Source organism: Balaenoptera ricei, chromosome 12 (assembly GCF_028023285.1).
Source record: "Balaenoptera ricei isolate mBalRic1 chromosome 12, mBalRic1.hap2, whole genome shotgun sequence".
Classification (NCBI taxonomy): domain Eukaryota; kingdom Metazoa; phylum Chordata; class Mammalia; order Artiodactyla; family Balaenopteridae; genus Balaenoptera; species Balaenoptera ricei.
The window spans coordinates 63,572,098-63,598,863 of NC_082650.1; positions in this window are offsets into that span (position 1 = coordinate 63,572,098).

Sequence of the window (26,766 nt, forward strand, 5' to 3'; positions counted from 1 at the left end):
AAAGTTTCCACACACTAGGAAGCCCCTTCACTGGTGGAGATGGGGGCTGGACAGTTGGGGGAAGCTTCAGAGCCACAGAGGAGAGCGCAGCAACAGGGGTGCAGAGGGCAAAGCAGAGAGATTCCCTCACAGAGGATCAGTGCCGATCAGCACTCACCAGCCTGAGAGGCTTGTCTGCTCACCTGCCGGGTTGGGTGGGGGCTGGGACCTGAGGCTTGGGGGTTGGTGGTCAGATCCCAAGGAGAGGACTGGGGTTGGCTGCGTGAACACAGCCTGAAGGGGTCAGTGTGCCATAGCTAGCTGGGAGAGAGTCTGTGGAAAAGTCTGGAACTGCCTAAGACGCAAGACATCATTGTTTCTGGGTGCGCAAGGAGAGGGGATTAGGAGTACCACCTAAACAAGCTCAAGAGACAAGAGCGAGCCAAGGCTATCAGTGCGGACAACAGAGATGGGCATGAAAAGCTAAGGCTGCTGGTACAGCAGCCAAGAAGCCTGTGTGCAAGCACAGGTCACTATCCTACCTCCCATCCCGGGAACATGTGCAGCCTGCCACTGCCAGGGACCTGTGATCCAGGGACAATTTTACTGGGAGAACACATGGCACACCTCAGGCTGTTGCAACATCAGGCCCGCCTCTGCCACCAGAGGCTCACCCCGCATTCCATACCCCTCCCTCCCGCCTGGCCTGAGTGAGCAGGAGCCCCCTAATCAGCTGCTACTTTAACCCCATCCTGTCTGGGAGGGGAACAGACACCCTCAGGCGACCTACACACAGAGGCGAGGCCAAATCCAAAGCTGAACCCCAGGAGCTGTGCAAACAAAGAAGAGAAAGGGAAATTTCTCCCAGCAGTCTCAGGAGCAGCGGATTAAATCTCCACAATTAACTTTATGTACCCTGCATCTCTGGAATACCTGAATAGACAACAAATCATCCCAAATAGAGGTGGTGGACTTTGGGAGCAGCTGTAGACCTGGGGGTTTGCTTTCTGCATCTAATTTGTTTCCGGTTTTAAGTTTATCTTAGTTTAGTATTTAGAGCTTATTATCATTGGTAGATTTATTGATTTGGTTGCTCTCTTCATTTTTATATATATATTTTTTTTCCTTTTTCTATATTTGTGAGTGTGTACACTCCTTTGTGTGATTTTGTCTGTATAGCTTTGCTTTTATAGTTTGTCTCAGCGTTCTGTCTGTCCGTCTTTGTTTTTTTTTTTTTTTAGTATAATTTTTAGTGCTTGTTATCATTGATGGATTTATCTTTTGGTTTGGTTGCTCTCTTCTTTCTTTCTTTTTCATTACTTTTTATATTTTTAATAATAATTTTTATTTTTTATTTTAATAACTTTATTTTATTTTATTTTATTTTATTTACTTTTTCTTTCTTTCTTTCTTATTTTTTCTACCTTTTCTTCTGAGCCATGTGGTTGACAGAGTCTTGGTGCTCTGGCCGGGTGTCAGGCCTGAGCCTCTGAGGAGGGAGAGCGAGTTCAGGACATTGATCCACCAGAGACCTCCCTGCCCCACATAATATCAAACAGTGCAAGGTCTCCCAGAGATCTCCGTCTCAATGCTAAGACCCAGCTCCACTCAACGATCAGCATCTACAGTGCTGGACACCCCATGCCAAACAACTAGCAAGACAGGAACACAACTCCACCCATTAGTAGAGAGGCTGCCTAAAATCATACTAAGTTCACAGACACCTCAAAACACACCACCAGACACGGTCCTGCCCACCAGAAAGACAAGATCCAGCCTCATCCACCAGAACACAGGCACCAGTCCCCTCCACCAGGAAGCCTATACATCCCACTGAACCAAACCTACCCACTGGGGGCAGACAACAAAAACAATGGGAACTACGAACCTGCAGCCTGCAAAAAGGAGACCCCAAACACAGTAAGTTAACCAAAATGAGAAGACAGAGAAATACACAGCAGATGAAGGAGCAAGGTAAAAACCCACCAGACCTAACAAATGAAGAGGAAATAAGCAATCTACCTGAAAAAGAATTCATAGTAATGATAGTAAAGATGATCCAAAATCTTGGAAAAAGAATGGAGAAAACACAAGAAACGTTTAACAAGGACGTAGAAGAACAAAGGATTAAACAAACAATGATGAACAACACAATAAATGAAATTTAAAATTCTCTAGAAGGAATCAATAGCAGAATAACTGAGGCAGAAGAACAGATAAATGACCCGGAAGATGAAATAGTGGAAATAACCACAGAGCAGAATAAAGAAAAAAGAATTAAAAGAATTGAGGACAGACTCAGAGAGCTCTGGGACAACATTAAACACACCAACATTCGAATTATAGGGGTCCCAGAAGAAGAGGAGGAAAAAAGGGGACTGATAAAATATTTGAAGAGATTATAGTTGAAAACTTCCCTAATATGGGAAAGGAAATATTCAATCAAGTCCAGAAAGTGAGGAGAGTCCCATACAGGATAAATCCAAGGAGAAACCCACCAAGACACAAAAATTATAAAAGCAAGGGAAAAACAACAAATAACATACAAGAGAATCCCCATAAGGTTAACAGCTGATCTTTCAGCAGAAACTCTGCTAGCCACAACAAAGTGGCAGAACATATTTAAAGTAGAGAAAGGGAAAAACCTACAACCAAAATTACTCTACCCAGCAAGGATCTCATTCAGATTCGATAGAGAAATTAAAACCTTTACAAACAAGCAAAAGCTAAGAGAACTCAGCACCACCAAACCAGCTTTACAACAAATGCTAAAGGCACTTCTCTAGGCAGGAAACACAAGTGAAGGAGAAGACCTACAATAACAAACCCAAAACAAATAAGAAAATGGTAATAGGAATATACATATTGATAACTACCTTAAATGTAAATGGATTAAATGATCCAACCAAAAGACAGACTGACTGAATGGTATATATGCTGTTTACAAGGGACCCACTTCAGACCTACAGAAACATACAGACTGAAAGTGAGGGGATGGAAAAAGATATTCCATGCAAATGGAAATCAAAAGAAAGCTGGAGTAGCAATTCTCATATCAGATACAATAGACTTTAAAATAAAGACTATTACAAGAGACAAAGAAGCACACTACATAATGATCAAGGGATCAATCCAAGAAGAAGATATAACAATTGCAAATATTTATGCACCCAACAGAGGAACCCCTCAATACATAAGGCAAATGCTAACAGCCATAAAAGGGGAAATCAACAGTAACACATTAAGAGTAGGGGACTTTAACACCCCATTTTCAACAATGGACAGATCATCCAAATGAAAACAAATAAGGAAACACAAGATTTAAATAATACATTAAACAAGATGGACTTAATTGACATTTATAGGACATTCCATCCAAAAACAACAGAATACACATTCTTCTCAAGTGCTCATGGAACATTCTCCAAGATAGATCATATCTTGGGTCACAAATCAAGCCTTGGTAAATTTTAAAAAACTGAAATTGTATCAAGTATCTTTTCTGACCGCAATGCTATGAGACTAGATATCAATTACAGAAAAAAATACAAACAAATGGAGGCTAAACAATACACTACTAAATAACCAAGAGATCACTGAAGAAATCAAAGAGGAAATCAAAAAATACCTAGAGACAAAAGACAATGAAAACATGACAATACAAAACCTATGGGATGCAGCAAAAGCAGTTCTAAGAGGGAAGTTTATAGCAATACAATCCTGCCTCAAGAAACAAGAAACACCTCAAATAAACAACCTAACCTTACAACTAAAGCAGTTAGGGAAAGAAGAACAAAACCCCCAAAGTTATCAGAAGGAAAGAAATCAAAGATCAGATCACAAATAAATGAAAAAGAAATGAAGGAAACAATGGTAAAGATCAATAAAACTAAAAGCTGGTTCTTTGAGAAGATGAACAAAATTCATAACCCATCAGCCAGATTCATCAAGAAAAAAGGGAAAAGACTCAAATCAACAGAATTAGAAACGAAAAAGGAGAAGTAACAACTGACACTGCAGAAATACAAAGGATCATGAGAGATTACTACAAGCAACTATATGCCAATAAAATGAACAACCTGGAAGAAATGGACAAATTCTTAGAAGAGCACAACCTTCTGAGATTGAACCAGGAAGAAATAGAAAATATAAACAGACCAATCACAAGCACAGTAATTGAAAATGTGATTAAAAATCTTCCAACAAACAAAAGTCCAGGACCAGATGGCTTCACAGGCGAATTCTATCAAACATTTAGAGAAGAGCTTAACACCTACCCTTCTCAAACTCTTCTAAAATATAGCAGAGGGAGGAACGCTCCCAAACTCAATCTACGAGTCCATCATCACCCTGTTACCAAAACCAGACAAAGATGTGACAAAAAAGACAACTACAGGCCAAAATCACTGAAGAACATAGATGCAAAAATCTTCAACAAAATACTAGCAAACAGAATCCAACAGCACATTAACAGGATCATACACCATGATAAAGTGGGGTTTACCCCAGGAGTGCAAGGATTCTTCAATATACGCAAATCAATCAATGTGATACACCATATCAACAAGCTGAAGGATAAAAACCATATGATAATCTCAATAGATGCAGAAAAACCTTTCAAAAAAATTCAACACCCATTTATGATAAAAACTCTCCAGAAAGTAAGCATAGAGGGAACCTACCTCAACATAATAAAGGCCATATATGACCAACTCACAGCAATCATTGTTTTCAATGGTGAAAAATTGAAACCATTTCCTCTAAGAACAGGAACAAGAAAAGGGTGCCCACTCTCACCACTATTATTCAACATAGTTTTGGAAGTTTTAGCCACAGCAATCAGAGAAGAAAATGTAATAAAAGGAATCCAAATCGGAAAAGAAGAAGTAAAACTGTCACTGTTTGCAGATGATATGATATGATACTATAAATAGAGAATCCTAAAGATGCCACCAGAAAACTACTAGAGCTAATCAATGAATTTGGTAAAGTAACAGGATACAAAATTAATGCACAGAAATCTCTTGCATTCCTATGCACTAACGATGAAAAATCTGAAAGAGAAATTAAAGAAACACTCCCATTTACCATTGCAACCCATGAATAAAATATCTAGGAATAAACCGACATAAGGAGAAAGAAGACCTGTATGCAGAAAACAATAAGACACTGATGAAAGAAATTAATGATGATACAAACAGATGGAGAGATATACCACGTTCTTGGATTGGAAGAATCAACATTGTGAAAGTGACTATACTACCCAAAGCAATCTACAGATTCAGTGCAATTCCTATCAAAGTACCAATGGCATTTTTCACAGAACTAGAACGAAAATTTTCACAGTTTGTATGGAAACACAAAAGACCCTGAAGAGCCAAAGCAATCCTGAGAAAGAAAAACAGAGCTGTAGGAATCAGGCTCCTTGACTTCAGACTGTACTACAAAGCTACAGTAATCAAGACCATATGGTACTAGAATAAAAACAGAAATATAAATCAATGGAACAGGATAGAAAGCCCAGAGATAAGCCCACGCACATATGGTCACCTTATCTTTGATAAAGGAGGCAAGAATATACAATGGAGAAAAGACAGCCTCTTCAATAAGTGGTGCTGGGAAAACTAGACAGCTACATGTAAAAGAATGAAATTAGAACACTCCCTAACACCATACACAAAAATAAACTCAAAATGGATTAAAGACTTAAATGTAAGGCCAGACACTATAAAACTCTTAGAGGAAAAGATAGGCAGAACACTCTATGACATAAATCACAGCAAGATCCTTTTTGACCCACCTCCTAGGGAAATGGAAATAAAACCAAAAGTAAACAAATGGGACCTAATGAAACTTAAAAGCTTTTGCTCAGCAAAGGAAACCATAAACAAGACAAAAAAACAACCCCCAGAATTGGAGAAAAATATTTGCAAAAGAAGCAACTGACAAAGGATTTATCTCCAAAATATACAAGCAGCTCATGCAGCTCAATATCAAAATAACAAACAACCCAATCCAAAAATGGGCAGAAGACCTAAACAGACATTTCTTCAAAGAAGATATACAGATTGCCAACAAACACATGAAAGGATGCTCAACATCACTAATCATTAGAGAAATGCAAGTCAAAACTACAATGAGGTATCACCTCACACCAGTCAGAATGGCCATCATCAGATCTACAAACAAGAAATGCTGGAGAGGGTGTGGAGAAAAGGGAACCTTCTTGCACTGTTGGTGGGAATGTAAATTGATACAGCCACTGTGGAGAACAGTATGGAGGTTCCTTAAAAAACTAAAAATAGAACTACCATATGACCCAGCAATTCCACTACTGGGCATATACCCGGAGAAAACCATAATTCAAAATGGCACATGCACCCCAATATTCATTGCAGCACTGTTTACAATAGCCAGGTCATGGAAGCAACCTAAACGCCCATTGACAGACGAATGTATAAAGAAGATGTGGTGCATATATACAATGGAATATTACTCAGCCATAAAAAGGAACGAAATTGGGTCATTTGTAGAGATGTGGATGGACCTAGAGACTGTCATACAGAGTGAAGTAAGTCAGAAAGAGAAAAACAAAGATCATATATTAATGCATATATGTGGAATCTAGAAAAATGGTACAGATGAACTGGTTTGCAAGGCAGAGATAAAAACACAAATGCAGAGAACAAATGTATGGACACCAAGGGGGGAAAGCAGGGGATGGGGTTATCTGGTGGTGGTGGGATGAGTTGGGAGATTGGGATTGACATATATAGAATGATATGTATAAAATAGATAACTAGTAAGAACTTGCTGTATAAAAAAATAAATAAAATAAAATTCAAAAATAAAAAGAAATACAGTGGTGATACATGTTAGCTTTCTCTTAACATGTGGGGATGCTAAAAGCACATAAGAATTTAAAATATGAAATAGAAAGATTGTCTATTTAATATTGACAGAAATAAAGATATGAAAATTTCTAATGCAAGTAAAACCTCATTTGAATTCAACCTTTGAAATAAAAAGAAAGCACTGTGTATATGAAGTTTCACAGATTTTGACTAATATCCATGAAATAGACTAGTGCTACCCTAACACAACTGGCATGTACTTAGAGCTCTGATACAATGAATAAAACATTCTGCTTGGGTTCAAAGAAAGCACATGCTTATTTAACTTACTGCTATGAAAGATTTTTATTTTGTTTTGTTTTGTTTTATTTTGCTTTTTAACTGAACTTAAATATTTTCCTTAAGTGAGCTGTTCCCAGAGAAGAAAAAGGAAAAATTAATGGGGCCTGGTTGTTGTCTTCTTTTTCTGTATCCCTTCAGTTGTAAATTAATTGACTAAGTTGTGTAGATTTCTTAATTAATACAAAGAAGGTATAATATTTCTAATGTCAATAAGCTTTCTCCTAAAGGAGTATACTGTAATTACTTGGCAAATTAATCATTGTGAGAATTAAATATTTCTCTTCATTTGTTAAGGAAAGCAATCACAATTTTCATCTAGAAAGCAATTCACCTGGGATTCAGAAAACCTGGATTCCAGAGCTAAAACTGATGTTTAAGCTCATTGATCATTTCATTTATCTATAATATGGTGAGCTCAACCATATAATCTGTAAAATATGATCTTTAAAGATTGATGTGTATTTTTTCTATAATGCACCAAAGGGAAAATATTAGCATTTTGGGGGAGCAGAGGCAATGGATTCACCCTGATCTCGATGTTTTTGTTTGTTTGCTTAGCTTCCTATTAGTTAGGAATGCACATTTATGACAGTCAGCTGGGGAAAAAAATATCAGTGAAACATGAAAATCTTGAAATAGAAAGGGTAATATGTATATCCAATCTTGACTGAAAATCTTTCTATAAACAATTGGGTTTTCATTTAGGAACTGTTAATGGTAATTTCACTCCCCTTCCTAAGAAGGTCCCTATCCTTTAGATTTAATATCTCTAGGGAAAAAAAAAGCAAAATTAATGTAAGTTTTATATCTGGTTGTTTGTCAGTAGATGCAAAGGAATTATGATTGAATGATATGTGTGATAGATACAGAACTCCAAATAATCCTCTTTGACACAATTTGGATCATATGAAATGTGACAATCCCTCCTGTTTTTGCCACTATCAGTATTTACCTATCCTTTCAAACCACTTCCTCCTGCATTTATCATGACTAGAATAAGAAAAGCATGGTTTTTTAGCACAGGGGGAGTTGAGAAATCGAGTCCAACTTTTTATGTTATGGCAGAGTATAGAGGGTATTAGGCTGTAAGTCAAAAGAACTTGACATTAGTTCTATGGCATGGCTCCACTTATTACCAGCCCGGCAACAATGGGCCATCCACTCTCTCTGAACATATTACCTCTTCTAGAATAGGATTAATATCTATCTTTCTACCTCATTGGACAACTTTTTTTCTAATCAAAGGATATAAAATCACTTTCATCAGCCCACTTTCATGTTTTTTCTCCTCAAAATTCTATAGCACTAGTTCTCAACCAATATGTTGTTTCAGAGGACAAGAGTTCTGGGAGGGGTGGAGTTAGTTAGAAAACCTAACTACTCCTAACCTAACCTAACCTAACCCAGCTACTATTACTGGTGGGATTTGTTATGCTTGTGACGGACAGCCAATGACTGTGTCAGTTGGAAAGAAGCTAGAATTTCTTATAACCTTGATTTTCATATCTTTAGGGCCCATGAAGATGGGCCACAGATTGATTTCAAACACAATTCCTTATTTACTTCCTACAGTATGATGATACAATTCTACAGACTTTTATTTCCTGAAAGATGAAGGCTATTTCCTAGTAAAGAGTGAGCATAAATGTTAGTACTCAAAAGCCAAAGTTAGTATTTTACATCCTTAGAGTTTCTGAACTTTCCAATTCTGTGGAAATACAACCTGCCAAGTAGCATTATGCAATATTGTGAACTGTGCTTTGAAATCCCAAGTTTTCAAGAAAAAAAAACCTTTTTTTTAAGTGCATTAGTGTAGTTTTGAATAAGATATGATGTTTAGCTGCTACTTATCTCATTATCTATTTCTTTGTATCAGCAGCCTGAGGTCATCATTAATTTTTTAAAACAATTTGTCAAAAAAGGAAACACACTTATGGTAATAAAAACACAGTGATTAAAGTTAAAATAAAACCATACCTTTTTGTGTATGGGTTGTGCACATGAATATCACTGTAAAATTCTAAATGAGAAATTAATATAACATGAAACTGCATACTGGAAGGCTACACCATTACCAAAAGTGTGTTCCAACATTAAGAAAAGTAATGATATAATTAATAATATTAGATAGCCAAACATCTTCACTACTCTTTTATGACACTGAGATGTATTGTGTCAGATGGAAATTTAGCAGTAAAGGGGCTTGTGACAATTTCAGTCCAGTAAGGGCTCCCATGTGATAATGAGCCCTATAAATTGGGTCAAATGAATCTGCACCTGGAGGCAAACTTACTTTCAGGTGAAAGAAGAAAATCAAACTGGTCAGAATGCCCTATCTAGAGAATATGCTGATAGCTGAAAATTACGATCACTGCTCAGTAACCAAAACAGATGCATTTCATTGCTTTCAAGGAGCTTACATTCTAGCAGGATATGTAGAAAATATATACCAAAAATAAGAAGTAAGTAAAATGTGTTGTATGCTGGAAGGTGGATAAAAATTTTTAAAAAGTAAAGCAGAGAGAAAGAGAAGAGGGGTGCTGGGGGCGGGAATGGCAAGAGAATGCAGTATTATATTGGGAGGTCATGGTAAGCTTCACGGAAAAGATGACAAAAGGTGTAAAGGACATGAGGGAGGGAAGAGTGAAGAGGTTATTTGGGAGATGTGTGTTCCAGATAAAGGAAACAGAGCAAGATGGGAACATTCTTCTAACATTCATTCTAAAAGAAAGTACACATTCTGGGTGACTGATGTAGGGTGAGTCAGATTCTGAGATATAAGAAACATGGTCACAGAAGAGACTCAGTTAATTTGGACTTTAATGACTTATTCTGAGTAAAGTGTTGGGCTATCACAGGGAGTTAAGTAGAGGAGTGACATTATCTGGTTTACATTTCCAGTGGCTCATTCTGGCCACTGTACTGAGTATAGACTGTGGTAAGGAAGGCATGGGCTGAAAGAGAAAAAATCCACCACGAAATAATCCCAGTATTCCAGGTGAAATACGATGGTGGCTGAAACCAGAGTGGTATTAACAGATGTGGCGAGAAATGATTGGATTGAATATACATTTGGAAGACAGAGCTGGCAGGCCTTCCTCACAGACTAAATGTGTGGCGTAAGAGAAAAAAGACGTTAAAAAGTTCATTTTTTAAAAGATCATTATTATTATCATTTGCCATTAACTGAGATTTGAAAATCAGTAAGTGACACAGAATTGTCAGGGAAAGTCAGGAGCCCTTTTTTAGAGATTTTAAGGTTTTGAAGGTCTATTAGACATCCAGGTAGAGCTGTTAAATAGCCTGTGGGGTGTATAAATAAACCAGAGTTTGGATAGAGCTCTGGGCTTTAGATATACAATTTGAGGTTGTCAGCATACTGATGATATTTTAAAGACATGGGACTTAGTGAGTTCCCTAAGAGAACAAGACTGAGCCCTGAAGCCCTCCAGCACTAAGAGAGGACTATTCTAAGAGTGTTAGGGACCCACGTCTTGATTTAGGCTATATGACATCAGAGAAAGGAAAAGGCAGATGCTGATTTCTAAAACTTGGCACATGGTTTGCTAAAATAGCAGCAGTTTACTAATGTTATGGATCGACTTAACTACTGTCTCTTAGGTCCCTTTAAGGACATTATTGTTTCCAGTGTTCATTCTTCTTTGTGTGTCTTCAGCAGTGAAAAAGGAAGAGTAGTAGAAGCAGGGAGCCAGGTCAATCAGTTTTATTGAGAAATAAAATACATATTCTTTAGTGTTAGTGCAAGTGTGATGGAAGCAAAGGAATGGGTTGGAAAGGGTAAGGACAGAGATCCCTAGAAGAATAAGACATAAAACATTTAAGAACAACTGGTTTAGGTCTATCAGCAAGAATAAACATCCATTAATTTGCATTCAGTAGTAATTTTAGGCATGAATTAAATAATAGCAAAGTAAGGTAATATATATTAACTTGTTGGTTTTGATAGAAAAATAACTGTATTTATCATACCTTTGTTGTTGACACGAAAAGTAAAAATACAATTTCCCCTAATTTAGCAAGAACACTCTTCATGAGGCGTTCATGGAGTCCTTGAACACTGAAATACTATTTAATAAAAATCTAATTCATCTTGCCTAATGCCATTCAGTACAATTGTCATTTGGTAAGGCCATCATTAGTTACTCAACTGGCAGAAATAATTATTTTTAGATACTCTCCTTTTGGCAGCTCAGCAAAAAGAAAGCAAAAATTTCCTCCACAGAATAAGCAACTGGAGGTTTCTTTGTAGTCAGCATTTAAAGGTGACTTCTGATTTGTTGTTAAGACACACTCCTCTGGAAAAAGAGCATATAGCACTTACCCCGCACCCTGTGCTTACTTTACAATTCATTCATGGAAAAATTAGAGGCTCTACAACAGCATAATTCCATCCTTGACGTGTGTTCTTATTTATTTATTTATTTAGTTAAAGAACTACATCAAAAAAGGCACTAGTGCAATGGGATTTTTACTTTCCCCTTACAGAGCAAAGATGTTGCTGATTATACAGATCTGCAAATGAAAACTCCAAGACTACAAATTTTAAGGGTACAGGACTTTAGAAGGAAAGTATACAAGTTGTAAATTGAAATGCCTTAGAATATGTTTCAGGATATGCAAGTCTTAAACTCCTGTGTGGGGCTGAGTTTCAATTTATCGCTAATTTTCTCTTCTTTTTTTTTTTCATCAGTACTTGACTTGGATAGCACATACTTGCAAATGAAAGCTATAAAGTTGCTGGAGCACTGTTGTGTGTCCCCAGTTCAGATGAACTGTCTCCTGATCAGCCTGCCTTGATATTTTCACTTACATAGCTCTAGATACAAAGACTTAAACTAAATTGCTGGCACCCATACTTTCTGTAGTACTTGAGAAGTCTATTCAGTTAATTTTTGGAATGTTGTGCTTCCATTTCAATGAAATTTTAAAATAATTCCCTTAACTCATATCTTAGACCACATTACATCAAATACTGCCAAGTGAGTTTTGTGTTCAAAGCTGCTGTGACATCAAACTTGTAAAATAATGAACAAATAATACATATGTTCACATCAAAGAAAGTTTAAATAGAAAAAAAGAGTGGGGGAATTGAGCCATCTCCTGGACCTAGACAGTATCAATTCACCAAAAACTACCTCTGATGAAGCAGTGAGCATAATATTCACCTTCTGAACAGCAATGTCATTTCAGAATAAAACATCATCTAAAGCATTAAATTATTTTAATTTTGTTGGGTTTGTAGATTTTTTTAAGTTAATTTATAGATTTTGAAGACAGAAATTATTCATGTAATAATTATATACTATTTAGGAAACATAACAAATATAATTTGATAAAATATGGCAGAGTAAAACTGGATTACTGAAGTCCTGAAGCTAATATCCAGTGAAATTGACACACACACACACACACACACACATACACACAACTAGGATACACATGCAAAATCCACCAACAGCAACCAAAGAAAGGGCTTCAAACTCATGCCACAAACTCTATAGAAACATCAAAGAAAATCTCATACCATTCTGGAAGGCATTATGGAGTGCCTAACCCTGCCATCCAAATCCAAAATAATAGAGGGGAACATGATGAATCAAAAAAAGAAAAATTCCATAAATTATCACTGATGCACCATGGTTTAGGGAGAATGAATATGTAGATAGACTGCAGGGGGGATGAAAGAGGTGGGGAGGGAGAGGGAGAGAAAGAAAGAGAAGGAGAAGGAAGGTGGGGGAAGAGGAGGGAAGGAAGAGGGGGAAGAGAGGGAGAGAGAGAATATGAATACATATAGAAGTCCTTTAACATACAATAAAATCTGAAGAGCCTAGTAGAGGTGGGAAATACTACCATGCCTTCAAAGTTTCAATAGATCCGTGGTAAAATCAGAAGTGATGTAGAACTTGAGGGTTGCCCTACCGCTTGGGAATAGGACACAATCACCTACTAATGAAGTGAAATCTTAATATAGATAGTTTTTTTAAAAATCTGCCTACCCAGTAACCAGTAAATATTTCAAGTTCTCTGACAAAAACTGTTCCCAGCCTTAGTTGTATCCATAACTGCATGAAAACTATGAAAACATATTATGAGAGAAAAGAAAGAGGGAAGGAGGGAAGGAAGGGAGGGAGGGAGGAAGGAAAGAAGGAAAGAAGGAAAGAAGGAAGGAAGGAAGGAAGGAAGGAAGGAAGGAAGGAAGGAAGGAAGGAAGGAAGGAAATCCAGCAAAAGAGAAAGAATCATGTCTGTTTATAAACTCCCTAAGAGTACCTCCTATGTGAGAAGAATTTAACAAGGACCTAGTTCAGTAGAGTAAGGATTCAAAAGCACATTAAGAAAATAGAGAATAGATTTTTGAGCTATGGAAACAAATTGAGGAACAAATCAATACCATTAATTGAACAAATAAAAGAATTGGAAAAAACAGGATCAGAAAAGTTGAGGATGAAACTCAAGTAACTGCCACAAGTATGAGTACTGTTGTTGCTCTTGAATATTCAACAAATAGAACAGTAAAAATATATTCACAGAGACAGTAGTAAAAATCTTTCTATGAAATGAAAAACTAACTTTGATATTGTAAAAAGTCATACAGGATCTATAAAAAATTGATACAAAGTGGTATACACTGAGACATGTTCTAGCTTAGTTATTGAATTTCAAAAATAACTGAAGAAATTTTCATGCCCACAGCAAGATAACAAGTTAATAAAAGATGAAAAATCAAGTTTGCCTCAGACTTTCCAAAGTGAGATTTAGTATCAGAAGAAAACAGAGCAATATCTACAAAATTCCAAGGAGAAATATCAAAAATGTAGTCAATTTGTAATTCAAGTTCAAAGGTAATTTATATTTATAAAGGGAGTAGACAGTTATTATCAGGCACAAAAGAACAGAGGGATATCCCTTATATTCCTCTTGAAAAGCAACTTGCTGTCCGAATTCAGCAAACCAGATGATGAGTCAAAATTTAGAAATCAGGAATAGAGCATGGTAATGGAAAAATGGACTGAGAGTAATCAACAATCCCTCGCTCAGCTTAAACAACGGAAGGATTTATTCCTACAGAAAAGAATGCAAGTGTTATAAACTTGATAAATCAAAAATAAAGACAGACCATCTTAAAGCAGATAGTGGTGGAAGGAAAGAGAGAAAAACATGTAAGTGCTGATTTCTCATCTTTTGTAGTGGGGAGTCGTTTTGATAACATAAAATTAAAACTTGGAGGGAAAAAAACAGCTCCAGCCCTAAATTGTCTATCACAATCTCTTCTTCTTAATATAAAAGGAATATTTTAGGCATTACAGTCCTTTTTGTTTTTTAAACAAGGAAACATTTATCTGAAACTTCAGTTTCTTTTCAATTCCTTTTTATCCTAACAATTCAAGAAATATTAAATGTAACGTCTTTTAATGAAATACATAGATATGACCTCATTTTAAAATAAAATTTATTGATCTATAAATTACTTAATTTTTCAGTACACATGCTTAGAAAAAAAACTGGAATGATGCTCTGTTTCATTTTCTGTCTTGATGATGTGACACTATTGGATTTTTAAAAAAATATTTATATAGTTTGTATTGATTAACTAAAAATTAAGCATTGCGATTTCATATAAATACTATAAAATCATCATCCAAAATGAAAAGAGGTCTATATAATACTTCTGTCTGTGTAACATGCCTCTAGGTGGTAAAACTGGTAGACATTGGTCTGGGTAATAAAACATGGAGGACATTTTTTTCACAGAATTTTTAGGTTCAGATATCATGGCATGTGCTATTTTATATTTTACCTTAGTCTCATCTGGTGAAAATGTCTGGTAAGCGGTTTTTTCAGATTTTTTAAGGTAGGGCAAAAACAGTCTCTGTGTTTAGATGCCATAACCAGGACCATTTTGATTCTGCCAAGATTTCCAGAGTCTTTGCATCTTACTTATTATATGTAATAAATATCCACATGGTAGATCAGTAGCAAGGGCCATCTTGGTTTATCGCTTGGCTTTATCTAACTAGTACCAGTACCAAAGAGAGTCACTAATAACCTGATAGAAATTAAGAGGACATGGAAGGAAAGCAATATTCATCTTTAAATATATGTGTGTATGGTAAAATAATGATTTTGAGATTGAAAACCTGAAAAGTAGGGCAAATATTCAAATCTCCTTCACCCTAATGGACAAATTCACTGCCTGACAGTGAGCAGTTTTATCTTGTCAGCTGCAGCAGTAACCTTTAGGCTTGATGCTGACATCAATACACCACAACAAGCTCTCTGTTAGAAAGCAAACACACATCCATCTGCCCTTCAAGAATCTTCAGTGAATATTGCATGAAATCATTTACCCCATGATCCTTATCTTTAGAATGTCTAGAAGTCGTACTTCTAAAAACTTCATAATAACTACTCTCTAAACATATTTACTTAAATTTTGTTTTTTTGTTTTTGGTAGAAGAGTGATTTCTGAAAAGTGATTTTAAGAGGACTGCCTTCCTGGAATCTTACTGGATATTTTCTAAATGCCTGAAATATTGTTTCTATTTAAAGTAACATTCTCCAAAATAAATGAATGAAAAGGGTAGCAGAATTCCTGCTTCTGTGTCATTGCATCTTTGAAATTCTCTTCCCATCTTTCATTCCTGAAACAAAATTATCATTTAGGGGGGCAAGTTAGTGTGTGTGCTGGCTGGGCTGGGTGGAGGAGGAAAAAAAAATTATCAATTAAAATAACAATTCAATTTTAGAATATCTAGGGGGCTTCTCTGGTGGCGCAGTGGTTAAGAATCTGCCTGCTAATGCAGGGGACACGGGTTCGAGACCTGGTCTGGGAAGATCCCACATGCCGCAGAGCGGCTGGGCCCGTGAGCCACAATTACTGAGCCTGCGCGTCTGGAGCCTGTGTTCCGCAACAAGAGAGGCCGCGATAGTGAGAGGCCCGCGCACCGCGATGAAGAGTGACCCCCGCTTGCCACAACTAGAGAAAGCCCTCGCACAGAAACGAAGACCCAACACAGCCAAAAATAAATAAATAAATAAATAAATTAAAAAAAAAAAAGAATATCTAAAACTCCCTGCCTTGAACAATTGCTCTTTCCTTTTTTCCTTCCTTCCTCCCTTCTTTCCTTCCTCTAACCCTCCCTTCTCTTCATTTTTTCTAATTTGTTTTGTAAACAATTACTGGACACAGTGCCCAGACATTGTGCTAAGAGCTGGGAATAAAAAGAGAATCAGCATAGTCCATGCTCTTGTTTATCTCAAATCCAATTCTGTCTAAGTATTGCTGAGAGTCAAAGACTACAGGGCTTGGAGGTCTGTGATTCTGTGTTTTTGAGGTAAAGGAAGACCTTTTACAAATGACTGAAAGGAATTTTTGACATATATATAGATGAAATATATATATATGTGAATATATATATTTCAGATTTTAGTCCTAAGCATCTTTGACTAATAGTAATTGTTTCCATCTTTTGAGCACCTGCAATGTGTTTTGAACATATCGTACTCATTCTCTCCTCTAAGCTTTCAACCTTGCTCTTCTCTGGAATGTACCTTTATACCTTTTCCAGATAGAAAAATCCTTCATTTCCTTCAACATGCATCTCAATCATGAAAACGTCTTTAAATTCAGGAGGCCACATTAAATCTGTCATCGATAAACAGATCATTTACAGATGGTTGACATAATTTAGCAGTTAACCTATACTGCATTCTTCGCATGTTAGTTTTATGTCCCCTGACTGGATGCGATCACCAGGAGAGAAGATTTTGTGTTCTTATAGTACTGAAGAGAATGCAATACATAGTAGGAGCTTGAGAACTACTTATTCATGGGAGTATTTGCTTTTCTAAATACATTTATAAAGAGGTGTTGGTAGTAGAGTTTTCACATTTAGAAAGAAAAACAGAACATTCAGTTAAATTTGAATTTCAGATAAAGAATGAATTTTTTTTTTTGCATATAAGAAGGTCCCAAATATTGCACAAGGCATACTTATACTACAAGAAATTATTTGCTGTTTATCTTAAATTCAAATTTAGCTGTGCAAACTGTATTTTATCTGGCAAACTTCATTGGAAGGAAGAAAATTTTACACTTGTGTTAGATGCTTCTGTCAGTAGATTAGAAGCATAGTATATAGATATAGTCATAATATTCAAAAGCACAAATACACGGAGTAAGGTTTATTTTTTGGAGGGAGGGACTGTTTTTCTTTTATAGTGTGTGTGTATGCACTTGGGTGTCTATGTATGTGTGCACACACCTGCATATGAGCATGTGCCTGTGTGCAGAGGAAGAAGGGCACCTAGCTCTACTTTCAGGTTGTACAGCACATAGAATGGCAATAGGAAGCAATGATTCATTCACAGAGGCACATGAATATGACCCAGATATAATCAGACGTTAAAAGATTATTGCTTGAAAAGGTTAAGATCCATTATTGTAGAAAAAGACACATAAGCCTTTCATAAGCTACATTTCATTTGAAAATAAAGATCGCTAACTATTTCAGATTAATTTCAGTGTATTTTCTTTAATTATTATTTGACTATTTTGCCAAATCATGGCTAAAAATGTGGGCAATATTTTTATTGCATTTGGACTTTGTCAAAGTGTTGGGTTCAGAGAAATGTTTTCTGCCAAGTTCCTCTATGTTCATGCCAAGTAATTTTCAATTGATTTATAAGCCCATATGTATTTTAAATGAAAGGAATACATACATTTTAGATTCCTTTACCCTTAACTCACCCAGGTGGTTCAGAAGATGTCAATAAACCTTTGATTCATGTTATAAGAAATAGATTGCTTAAAGGTTTTGGATATCAAGAATCAAGTCACCTCATTTGCAAAAAGTGGACCCAAATGTTCTAACTATATGAATGATGATAGCAAGAGTTGCATTCTCTAGAGGATGGAATGAAGTTTTGGATTGAAACTCACTGAGGTAGACTTAGTGCTTGGTTAAATGTTCAAGGCTAATATTACTATACTCTACATTTAATATCTACATGTCTTGGATCATACTAACTTCATTAACCTAAGTGATATGTATAGCCTACTACTAACCTCAAGTACTAACCATCAACATATGAAGATATTGAAAACGGTATTACATTCTTGCTTAATACTGGATTATTTTAGTGTGTGAAATTGCTTTTATGGTGCATTGGAAGTCAGTGATACAGATGTAACTAGAAAGCACAAGAAACTACTTAACCCTACTGTAAACACCTGAGTCATTTTGCAGAGCATTTCATATCTAGAGTATGATTAACAACATGTAAAATAAAACATTTTTACTTTGTTTTTTATTAATCAAATTCTAGATATGAAACTCTGTGAAAACTCAGTTGTATACAACATATAACAATTTTCTATACCCAAATATATTTCCAATTTTAATCCCTATTAACTACTCAGTGGAAACTCAATCTCAGCCAAGGCAACCCCCATTTTCCCAGGGCTGGGTCAAATATTTGGGGGTGAGGAAGCTTAAAGTGCCAAGGCTTTGTGGGAGGTGCTATTTATCCTTCTTCATCTGGCATCCGGGAAGAGGGCCACTATCTGCTGCTTGGTCTTCTGTCCACAAAGTTTGCTGCTGAGAGATTTCTTGTTCCTGTTCCCATGTCCCTTTGGTTCTAGTGGAGTTCTACGTTATATCTACCACCCTGAAGGATATGGAAATCCTGATTCTTCCATGGCACTTTTGGGCGTGGAAATCTTTCATTCCTGCCCTGCATCCTGAGTTCTTTGTCAATGAATCAGGACACTGGCCCTGCCAACACTTATGTGCTAATATTTCCCGTTACTTTTCTTCTTGTTTCTGCCTAGATTGAGGAAAGTGTGTGTATGTTTGTGTGTGTGTACGTCTGTGCACACGTTTTCTTTCTGTGATGATCTTTGTCAGGAAAATGCAATCTAGCTCTCTTTTGATGTTTTATGATATGCTTTGTCTAAGCCAGAAGATTGCTGCATCTTTAAAGACTAAGGTTTTTGTAAATCCAAGCCAGGAAAAGCACAAACTACCAACTGGCCTAAATATCTGAGTTAGTCTGAGGATTGCACTGTAGTGAGAAAAGAAGTGTTATTCTGAGAAGCAAAATATCTCAACAGCTCTAACCTTCACTTTTAGAAGGAATTCATTCCCATTATTTAGTAATCTATAAAAACTATGTAGAGAAAGCTTTAGCAGTAAAACTGTACTACAACTATGGACTTAGAAATCTATAAATCCAAGGTCATAGAAAAAAGGTTTGAATGGTTCTTATTCCAAAATATAAAATAAATTAAAAACATTACTATAGAGTTACTTTGAAATTAGCCTAAGACTTAGTAGATGTTGGTGGTAGCAGGCTGCTCTGGATGAGTGGGGTGGGGATGGTTCAATTTGTCATGCTCAGATTTATACTCCCTAGAATGACTTCTGATTATTCAGGAAGGAAAATAGATTATCCTAATGCCTACCACAAAGATTGGAAATAAATCTGAGAATTAAAGAGAAGATGGGACACATTCAAGATTAAGAAAATTAGGAAAGTATCTGTTTAAAATATATTATGTGGATTTAATGGCCTTTATAAACTCAGGGTCTTTTTAGTTAGGAGAGATTTAGGACTGTTCACTTTTAGGTTCCAAGTTGCATCCATAGATACAAATTCAAATACCTTCAGGATCTAGACAAGTGACTTAAATGTGAATAGGACCTAATTTTAATCCCACAGGAGTTCATGGGCACCAGAAATGTACTTTTTGTTCTGTGAAAAGATTCACTATTCATGCCAAACAAAACATGTCTGCAGGTAACATTGGTGACTTTCAGGTCATTGTCAAAGCAACCATACATCTTGAAAATGATTTGGAAGAATTTGCAAATGAATTATGAAATAATTGGAGTGTTTTATAAATTATAATATCTAGACATGAAATTTTAAGAAGGAAATTCCAAATCTATTAATTTCATTATTATTAAAAAAAAAAAAAAACTTTCGTGCTCTGCCTCCCCACTTTGAGAGTCTGTAGCTCTTTCCTTACAGTCCTCCATTTATCTTTTCAAAAAAGTCAATAGCACTAGACTGTTATAAATAAGCAAGAATTATTAATTTTTTAAAATGTGATTCTCACTGTGTGAAATTAGTGATGATATTAAGTTGGAGGGTCAACTAGAATAAAGTGGGAAAACTGTTTAAACCTATGTTAATAGATGGTGAGCTACTGAAACACTTATCATAGCTAACATTGCTTGGTTTTCTGACAAATTTGGATGTACAGGTTTCATAGTCACCTTCCTACCATTGCTATTCCTATTGTATATCATTAGAAGTGAGTTTTAAAATGATCAGTCTTATTTCTACGGATCGTTACATTTTCCACATTGCACTTTAATATGTTTTCTCATTTGAGCTATTCAACCGTATCTTATCCTTACTTGCACTTTATGTATGAGGAAACTGAGGTTCTTAGGAAGTTAACTGATTTCCTTAAATTTAGCCATCTGATCAAGAGTAGGAAGAAAATACAAATATGAGCTTTTTCTACTTTAGACTCTGGATGTTTTCAAACATGCCTTGTGACTGTAGTGGAAATGTAGTTGTATTATACTGTCTTTCTTAGAAATATTTTTTTCAGCTTTTTTATTTCACTGGTTTTTCACAGATATCTGTAAAAGAGACATGATTTGTCTCATTGGAAAGAGAAATTTAGGAAATTTAAGTTACTAGAAATCAAGCAGTGATTAGGCCAGACTCGACAGAAAATGGTTTCCTGGCTCTTGTCTGGAAGTTTCCTTATCTGTTCTAGCTTGAGCTTGCAAGAAAGCAGGAGCTCTTTATTTAGCTTGATATAATTATTCTGAGTTCTTTCACCCATGGACTAAATGGCTCTGTAGTTTACATGCTCTTTTACTTACAGTTTATGGTTTTAATTATAGCTTTCATCACTTCCTTTGACTTTTTAACCACCTGTCATTCCTTTGCAAGATTCTTTCTTTCTCATTGGCCGTTGATGGCAATGTTGCAGATACTTTAGCTCAGTGTTTTTGTTCCGTTTATGTTAATGATAAATCTTACACTTCTAACATGATATTTAGGGTGGAATTCAGTGGAGTTAATCATATTCCCTGCATAATGTATTTCTGAGCTCCCTGCTATGAAAATAGCATTAGTATTTTCTATAATTTTATGTTTGCTCTCTTATTACTTTTGAGGTTTAAACAGATTTAGTTTAGATGACCTGAAGTTCAAGGTTTTCCTAAGTGAACTGAATGAATTATCTCTGCTCTCCACTTAGCAATGATGTTTATAAACTGACAATGAAGTGCGATGACAGTCTCCGAAGGGTAGGAAACCAGGCAAGATGCTTGTCAACACCATTACACATTCCTTGATTTGTTTGTATTTTTTCACTGGTTCTTTGTTCATGAAAGTCAAATCACAAACTAATCCTATAGGATCTTGAGGTCAACGAGGATTTTATTAGCTTTTCTCACATTTCAAGTTTTTGATGAGAAAACATAAAAAGAAGGAAATACAACTATTTCTTAAGCAAAAATAGTCTTTTTCTTTATGTACCACCTATGTATTCATGTGGAATTGGAAATATTGATTTTTGCAAACAGTGATGGAATTTTTTTTCTAGGCTTCTCTGTGGGTCCATGGTGTAACAGAACAAAGACACCAGAATCAGCCATAGATTTGTCTAGTGGATATACTCCTACCTCGACAAACTACCTAACCTCTCTTAGTTTCATCTGAGAGACTGGGACATTCATACCTGTCTTACAAGTGTTGCTATGAAGATCAAATGTGATAATGTACATTGCAGTTCCTCAGTGAAATTAGTGGTTATTCCTGATAAGATTTGCATTTATACTTGGGAGTGGCTATTTAAACTAACTTATCCAAAATTTACAAAGCCCCAGAATATTCAAGAAGGGAAGTACTCTTAAAGTGTCTAAATTATCTCACATTATTCTCACTCCCGGCCACACCAGCCTGACAATACAGCAAAGTCATAATAACAAAATACCCCACACTCTGAGTCTCTGCAAACTGAGCCATTTACATCTTTCCATTCTGGTTCGGGTAGGTCAGCAGAGTTTTGCATGGCCTCCGCAAAGGTCACAATTTACATTTTCTTCTATCACAGCCATGTCTTGTCTGCCACTTCTGGGTGACATTTCATCACCATCATGATAGCCTCTGTCACTCCTGAGGTTGATCTCCAGACTCTCAAACAATCAGGCCATCCAGGTGAATTTCTCTTGTTTCTAATATTGTAGGGATTTTATGTAGATAGATACTGAGCTCAAGTAGTAGAATATATTCTCCCTACATCCAACCCCACCCTAAAGAATTATGCTGTAGTCCATTACTAGTCCACAAAATAGAACTGAATTTTTTTTCTTATTTTCTTAAACTGACATGAAGTGACAAAGTTCTTTCATTTCACCTACTTTTGTTACAGCTTTTTTTCTCTGTAGGACCCCAGAGATAAATCAAAAAAACAACCTGATGTGCATCATTACTAAACTAAACATTCCTCTTTGTGCCAGCCCTCATCTACTGTTCATACTTGTGAAGCCCAACTCTATTTGTCCTCTGTCTAACTTCCTTCTTTATGGGTTAATAATGTATTGAAAATTGGGCAGCATTAATCTCCAATCAAAATACAGTCAATGATCTCATAAATAGAAGAATGCTCACTGGTCTCCTTCACAATCCATGTCCTTCTCCCCCAACACATTTTCAGAATTGGATAAATTCTCCAAGGTGCAAATTATGGGTTCTCCTTACATTATTGTGGCTACTTAAGATATGTGAGGATGCCAGTCTTTGTCATATAAATGTGGTCAAAACTTATCAGAAGTACCGCAGCTCAATGTAGATTTGCATTATTGACTAAAGTGATAAGCATCCATTATAGCAGACCTATTATTAGTTCCAGCCCTGTTTTTGCAATTCTATTCTTGATTTTAGTTTTATCTTTTACTCATCTGGTCTTGAATTACAAATGAATCACATTTCCCAGACTACTAAATTCTTATTCAAAATATTTATCAGCTATCATCAGAAGAGATGGCAGATTAAGCTAATTTTAAATGTACTATTTTTTTTTTTTTTTTTAACGTAGGCTGAAAGTATTTTCTAACTTCTGAGGCTCAGCTGGGGAGGTTTTATGTTTGGCTGTTCATATTACACACTTGTAACTATAGCTGTGGAATTTTAATAGTTGGGTCAGACCTACCTGCAGTCTAAGGGATTTTGCATGGACCCATCACTTATTAGAGAACATCAAAGGGTTTCTGAGGAAGCAAAAGCATTTTCTTCCTAAGTAGAATTGAATTGCTGGTCTATTCAGGGGAATCTCTTTGCATTAAAGTAGTTATATTACTTCATAATCACCCATGAATTACTGAAAACATCTTTGAAAGATTTGAAATGTGGGGTTCTTTACTATCATCTGGTTCACTATGTTGAAATTAAAGATAGGCTTAGATAAGAGATCTTATTTTCTTTTTAAATAACTGTGCCTTTTCCATTAGATTATTGTCTCTATGGTTGTCCCACTGAGCTGTAAATTATTCCCATTATTTTATCATGTGCTTCATTTCTGTTGTCCTGGTAACAAAGCATAATTGCCTTTTTAATATTTATGTATTTTACTCAAATGATTCTTTTTAACTAAAGGAAAAATAAACTCTAACAGTTGAAGGGCATGCCAATTCTAATCTCTGTAAAACTTCTTTTTCTTTCCTTTGTTTTTTGGCCTTTCTCTTGCATTAGTTCTATAATATGAACTTCAGCACAGACATTAACATAATTTTTAAAATATTTGTATAAAAATTGTACGTTCAACAGTAAAACTATACATATTTATTTACTAAATGTAAATGTGATGATCATATGTTCCAAATTATATTAAATATCATTGCTAGTAAGTTAGTCATTCTCATTAAAGCATACAAATTATTTTGAAGAAAGCTTATTCTGACCCCTTATTATTATCTATTACCCTGCTGCAGTGCTCAAATAATGATCACATTTTTTATAATGGAAAGCTCATTTTAAAGAGGTTTGTCAGTCATTTAAGCTGGGCAAAAAAACTATCAGTTTGCACAAATTTAAAACCAGTTACATTAAGACATCACTTTTTTCTTCAATAATATTTTATTTCAATACCTAAATATAATTTGGGGAATTATATGTAAATATGCTGGGAATATATAGTAAGTGGTGATATGGCACATTTTCATCGTGTTCAATAGCTGTCATAATTTGGAAAAAGAAAAAAAATTGCAGGAAATCTAGTACTTAATTTGGAGATAAACAGATTGTGAAAAGAGATTTTAGTTTTCAAGAAGAAGGAAACTATTACATGAGCTAGAGAAATAAAAAACTTTCTAAAATTTTATAAAACAACATCATCCTAATCTCTGACTGCAAACTCAGTGCATATCAATTTATAAATGTTTTGGAGTCAAAGATTATTTTAAAAAAATACTTGTAAACTAGTGCTTCATACAGAGAAAATAAAGAAAATTTAAAAATATATCCTGCCAGAGAAAAAATTAATAACATTGATAAATTGTTACAAGTTTGAAAATGGCCAATTCCTATGGCTTACACATCAATTTTAGGGGGAACATTGGAAGAGTTACTACCATCTTTGATTCTAGTCTACTGCATTGTATAGAAAGCTGGTAAACATGCAACACATCACAAAATTTATGTAATAAAATTTAAGTTTGGCAGTTATTTTTAGGTGGTTTTACAAGATTAAACTACAATTTCTTCAAATTATGGCTTCTATCTTTTAATATAATCTTAGGTGATTTGTAAGTGACTGGAATTTTTGATAGCTTTGAACTAATATGAATTACAAATTCCGGTTCAATTCACAAGTAAAACTGTTACTTTAAGGACCGAAATATTTTTTTTCTAATAGACTGTTTTTTGGAGCAGTTTTAAGTTCACAGCAAAATCGAGAAAGTACAGAGATTTCTTATATAGTATAGCCCCTGCCCCCATCTTATGCATAGCCTTCCTCATTATCAACATCCCCCACCAGAGTGGTCCATTTGTTACAACTGATGAACCTGCACTGACACATCATTATCACCCAGAGTCCATAGTTTACATTACGGTTCACTCTTTGTGTTATACATTCTTTGGGCTTGGACAAATGCATAAAGACATGTAACCACCATTATAGAAGCATACAGAGTATTCTCACTGCTTAAAAATCCTCTGTGCTCTGCCTATTCATCCCTTCCCCCTAATCCCTGGCAACCACTGATTTTTTTTTGCTATCTCCACAGTTTTGCCTTTTCCAGAATGTCATATAGTTGGAATCATACAGTATGTAGCCTTTTTAGATTGACTTCTCTCATTTAGTTATATGCATGTAAGTTTCATCCATGTCTTTTCATGGATTGATAATTCATTTCTTTTTAGTGCTAGATAATGTTCTATTGACTGGATATAGCACAGTTTATTATCCATTTACTACTGAATGGCATCTTGGATACTTCCAAGTTTTGTCAATCATGAATAAAGCTGCTACAAGCTATTCACAGAAGCCAAAATATGGATGCAACCCAAGTTTCCATCAGTAGATGATTGGATCAACAAAATGTGGTGTACATATACAATGGAATACTATTTAGCCTTAAAAAGGAATGAAATTCTGACACAATTTTGAGGACATCATGCCAAGTAAAATAAACCAGTCAGAAAAGACATACACTGTATGATTCCATTTATATGACGTTTCTAGAGTAATCAAACTCACAGACTTATGTGCTTAGAATGTGGAATGGTGGTTTCCATAAGACGGGGGGGAGGGGGGAGGAATGGGGAGTTATTTATTCAGTGGGTACAGATTTTCAGTTTGGGAAGAAGAAAAAAGTTCTGGAGATTGATGGTAGTGATCATCACATTGGTGTGAATGTCCTCATGTCAGTGGACTATACATATGAAAATGGTTAACATGGTGAATATTATGTCACGTATATTTTACCACAATAAACATTTTTTTTTTTTTTTTTTTTTTTTTTTTTAAATGTATGGCTGAGTATTCTGTTTTCTTTTTTTTTTTAATTATTTATTTATTTGTTTTTGGCTGTGTTGGGTCTTCGTCTCTGTGCGAGGGCTTTCTCTAGTTGCGGCAAGCGGGGGCCACTCTTCATTGCGGTGCGCGGGCCTCTCACTATCGCGGCCTCTCTTGTCGCAGAGCACAGGCTCCAGACGCGCAGGCTCAGTAATTGTGGCTCACGGGCCTAGTTGCTCCGCGGCATGTGGGATCTTCCCAGACCAGGGATCGACCCCGTGTCCCCTGCATTGGCAGGCAGATTCTCAACCACTGCGCCACCAGGGAAGCCCCAATAAACATTTTTAAACCTGTTAAAAAATAATAAAGCTGCTACAAATATCTGTGTACAGGTTTTTGTGTTGATAATACTGTTTCACCTCCTCTGAGTAAATACCAAGGAGTGAAATTGCTGGACCGTGTTGTAAGAGTATGTTTAGTTTTATAGGATACCACCAAACTGTCTTTCAAAGTGGCTGTACCA